A 4,859-nucleotide genomic window follows, 5' to 3' on the forward strand; every position below is an offset into this window, starting at 1 on the left:
AGCAGAGGCAAAAGCAAAAGCCCAGCGCATAGGCAGAGGCAAAACCCGGGGGCACGAGAAGAGGCCAAAGACACGCCACCGTCCCACGCCCAAGCCCACGAGCGAACCCTCGGGAGCGCCGGTTCTCCGCTGAGGCTTCCCCCGGCCCCTTCCCCCAGCCCGGCGGCAGCAGCAGAGGCAAAAGCAAAAGCCCAGCGCAGAAGCAGAGGCAAAACCCGGGGGCAGAGGAAGAAGCCAGAGAGACGCCACCGTCCCGCAGCCACGCTGACAGCAAACCCACAGGCCCTCTGGGTCCCCGGGGAGGTTTCCGCCCGGCCTTGCCCCCCAAGGCCGACGGCAGAAGCAGAGGCAAAAGCAAAAAGCCTAAGGCACCCTGTATTGCCGTGCGGTCCTCCATCCGAGTACTAACCAGGCCCCACCCTGGTTAGCTTCATAGATTAGATGAGATCGGACGTGTTGACGGTGGTATGGCTGTCTATGGGGGCGGGTTCTTTGACGCCCCAAGTGCCGTGATGCGTCGCGTCCCTCCCTGTGCAGTGGGGCCCGCAGCCACCCGCAGCGCTCCCCTCCCGCCCACCGCCAGACCCGTCTGCCTGGCCTTTCCTGATCCGTTGCAGCTGCTGCTGCCAGCTCCCTCTTGGTTTGCCCACCAGTCCTTAGAGCAAATAGACAGCCTACAGAATGGGAGAAAATATTTGCTTTCTACATATGTCATAAAGGGTAGTAACAAGAATCTGTACAGGACTTCAGAAAATCAACAACAGAAAATCAAACAACCCCATCAATAAATGGGCAAAGGATGTGAACAGAAACTTTTGAAAAGAAGACACACTAATGGGCAGCAACATATAAAAAAGAGCTCAACATCTCTGATCATTAGGCAAATGCAAATCAAAACTACAATGAGGTATCTCCTAAATCCACTGAGAACGGCCTCTATCAAAAAGTCCCAAAATAGCAAATGCTGGCTTGGATGTGGAGAGGCAGGAACACTCTCACACTGCCGGTCGGACTGCAAATTAGTACAAGCTCTGTCAGAAGTAATTTGGAGAAATCTCAAACAGCTAGAATAAGAAATACCATTGGATCCAGCAATCCTATTACTGGGCATCTACGCAAAAGAACAAAAGGCACTCTATGAAAAAGACACCTGCACCCGAATGTTCATAGCAGGGCAAGTCACAACTGCAAAGATGTGGAAACAACCCAAATGCCCATTACTCCATCAATGGATTAATAAAATGTGGTCTATGTATACCACGGAGGTGTACTCAACTACAAAAACCAATGGTGATCTAGCACCTTTTGTATTATCCTGGATAGAGATTGAGCCCATCCTTCCAAGTGAGGTATCACAAGGCTGGCAAAAGAAGCATCACATGTAGTCACCATCAAACTGGTACTAACCGACCAACACTAAGTTATTCACACGGTAGTGATACTCACCGGGTGCCGGTCAGGTCGGGGGGGTTGGCGGTAAACCCACCACCAATGGAAACGGGGCGCACCGTATGGGGGAAGGACACGCTTGTAGCCCTGCCTTGAGCGAGGCAAATGCATTTCATGTCACCAAAATATTTCTGTGCCCACAATATCCTGAATTTAAAAAAAAGAACAAAAAAGAAATACTGTTCAATGTATTAAAGTGGAATAGAGGGAGAAAATAGTGACCCTATTGACTATTTTTTTTACTAAATTGTTATAAATTATTGAAAAAGAAAATAAGAAACTTTTACAAATGCCTTGAGACTGTAATAGTGTGTATATATGTACCATTTTAAATTAATAATTAGCTTAATGATGTATGTGTAAGAAACCTGAATGTAACGTTGATGGAAAATATGAATTATAAATTTACCACATCTGAAAAAAAAGAACATTTTTAAAACAGAAAATGGAAATTGGTCTCTATGCAAGAATACAAAAAAAGCAGTCTCAAAGGTGGTTAAGGAAAAAGCAGAAAAGTTTACGACCTTGTAAACAACAAAGCTTGCTCCCAGATAAGAAACTGCGAACTGGTCTTTTGATTTTCTGATTTCACCTGGAGGGCTATTTTCGCTCTACCATAGCACCTACTTCTTTCTGTCTTAATTATCATGTCTTTTCCTTTTTCTTCCAATTATCTTCCCATCTCTTCCTACCTTCCCAATGAATTCCTCCATTAAAATTTTCATTGATAATATATTTACTGAGTGCTGATTCTGTGCTGTAATTTCTCTCACCAAGACTCTCTAAACATTAAATATCTGGCTTAAGGGAATACTCATGTGCAGCATGTACAAAGTTTTAAATTCTTGTCTGATATATAAATAAGAGACAATTCTCTATCTAAACAGTGGAGATCTTGAATGTGGAAGTGTAATATGAGAGTTCCATATAGTTTTCTTTCCATCATACATGTGATCTTAACTTTGACATTAATAAATAAAAATGATAGTATGAAAAAAATCTCAAAACCTTTTCATTATCTCAGTCTGCCATCGGTCTCATCTTTTATTTTCATAGTCTCAGTTGCATTTATATCTCTTAGTGAGGATTTTAAGATTGTGATCACTCAATTAATGAAAACAAGGGCTTTTGCTCCTGGGTCGTTGGCCGAGGCTCGCTCTTCCCTGAGATTCTTCTCTCAACAAAGCCCACTCTCCATAAAGAACAATGAAGCCCACATTTGGAATGTGCGATTCACACAAAAAGCACTTCCAAAAATTGAAGGACACTCATTTTCAGTAAAATTCTTGTCATCACTCTTTGCTCTCATCTGCTTCGTACCCTATGCCCAGTTACTACAGTCTGAAGCCCTGAGATCATGTATTTACAGAACATAATTTAGGTTCTATTTTCCCAAGTAGGATATGGGTTCCAGCAAGGAGCTTATCTGCTTTACATTTGATTAGAGGTCAACAACATTGAGGAAGATCATTCTCCTTTACCAACTATTCAGATAACCATAACCAGAAGGAAAGGAACGTGTTTAACCGACTCCATCAGGAGGCTCAATCCTGAGCTGCATTTTGGTAACATGACATTCTCCTTTGCGAGCAAGGTAGTGAATCTGAGTATTAAAAGTTGCGTGAATAAATTATTGCCTTAAAATTTCACACCGTCAAGCAATATGAAGAAATAGAAAATGCTCGTTGTGTGTTTTTGTCATAGAAATAAAAATCATGCTGGACAACGGGGATAAGAATGATCTCTCTAGGAGGTTCCTCTGCCCAACCTGTACGAGACCATTCACACATAGTGTGTTTTCATCTCTGTGTTGCTTCTGTGTGTAACATCAATGTCACTTTTCTCCTCAGAAAATGTCCACGCATCCTAAGAATAAAGTCATATTCCACAAGTGCTTTCATCTATTGCACTGTTAATTTTTACATTTTGCATTAAGTAGAATCAAATCGAATAGGACACAAATAGTTTTTACACACAAAATGCATACAAACTCCAAGCTCTTGCTTTATTTTACACTCTCCCCACTTTTGTATATATATGCTACTACTTCCATTTTCTCTCCACCTCGCTCCATCATGAAACACAGTTTTGTTGTTGGTAGTGGTGATGCTATTTTTTTCATAGTAGTAGCATTCTCTACTTAGAGATGAACGCGGGAAGAAAATCACCACAGATAATGCAAAACCATTACTTTATTTAGAAATAACTCAAAATATAACAACTCAAAATATTATTACACACACTATGGTTTACATGTTTCCCAGAAACCATATACTGGAAACTTAATCCTGAACTCAACAGCGCTGAGAGGCAGGACTGGCTACGCCCTCGTGAATGGGTCGGTATCATCGTGAGAGCGGATCTGTGAGGAAAGCAAGGTCAGCCCATCTCACTTTTTCTGAGATGTGGTCCTCTGACCATCTACCCTCCATGACGGATGGATGCGGAAAGGAGGCCCTCGCAAGACGCAGCTCCTCAATCTTGAACTTCCCAGCATCCAGACCCTTGAGCCAAACAAATTTCTTTTCATAACACATTACTCAAACTGTGGGATTCTGTCACAGCAGCACAAAAATGAACTAAAACGGAAAATGATACCAAGACTGGAGCCTCTGCTACAACACACATCTCAAAATCTGGAAGCAGCCTGAAAACAGGGGAATGGGTAGAGGCTGGAAAAATGTGGAGGAGAAAACTAGAAAAACCCACAGGCCATGAATGGAGCATTAGGGGTGATTCTGTGAGAACTCAGAAGACAAAAAATGTAAACAAAGTCTGGAACTTCCTGGGGATTCTTTGAGTGGTCAGGACCAGAATGTGGGTAGAACTACGGAAGGTAAAGGCTACTATGATGAAGTCTCAGGGCAAAATTAGGAAGAAGGTATTGGCAACTGGAATAAAGTCTGTTCTCCTCGTTATATAGTTGCAAAGAACATGACAAAGTTGTGTTGATTTTCTAGAACTCTGTGGAAGGCAGAACTTAAGAGCACCAACTATTTACAGGTATCTGGAAGAAGAAATACATAAGCAGCAAAGAGTTCAAGGTGCTACCCGGCTTCTTCTGGCAGCCTACGGTAAAATGAAAGAAGAGAGAACGAAGTCAAGACAGAGTTTACAATTAAAAGGGAAGTAGAATGGAATGATTCGGAAAACTCTCGGCCTTGCCATGCAAGAATAGAAAAGTATATTCGGAAGAGAATACTGACAGTGTGGCTGAGCTATGTTTGCTAAGGAGCTTAATATAGATGGCAGAAAGCCAGGTTTTACTCATCAAAGCAATGGAAGAATGGCCTCAGAGCCATTTCTTTTTTTTTTTTTTCTTTTTGAGACAGAGTCTCACTGTGTTGCCTGGGCTAGAGTGCTGTGGCATCAGCCTAGCTCACAGCAACCTCAAACTCCTGAGCTCAAGC

Source organism: Propithecus coquereli, unplaced genomic scaffold, assembly GCF_000956105.1.
Source record: "Propithecus coquereli isolate 6110/MARCELLA unplaced genomic scaffold, Pcoq_1.0 Scaffold1299, whole genome shotgun sequence".
Classification (NCBI taxonomy): Eukaryota; Metazoa; Chordata; class Mammalia; order Primates; family Indriidae; genus Propithecus; species Propithecus coquereli.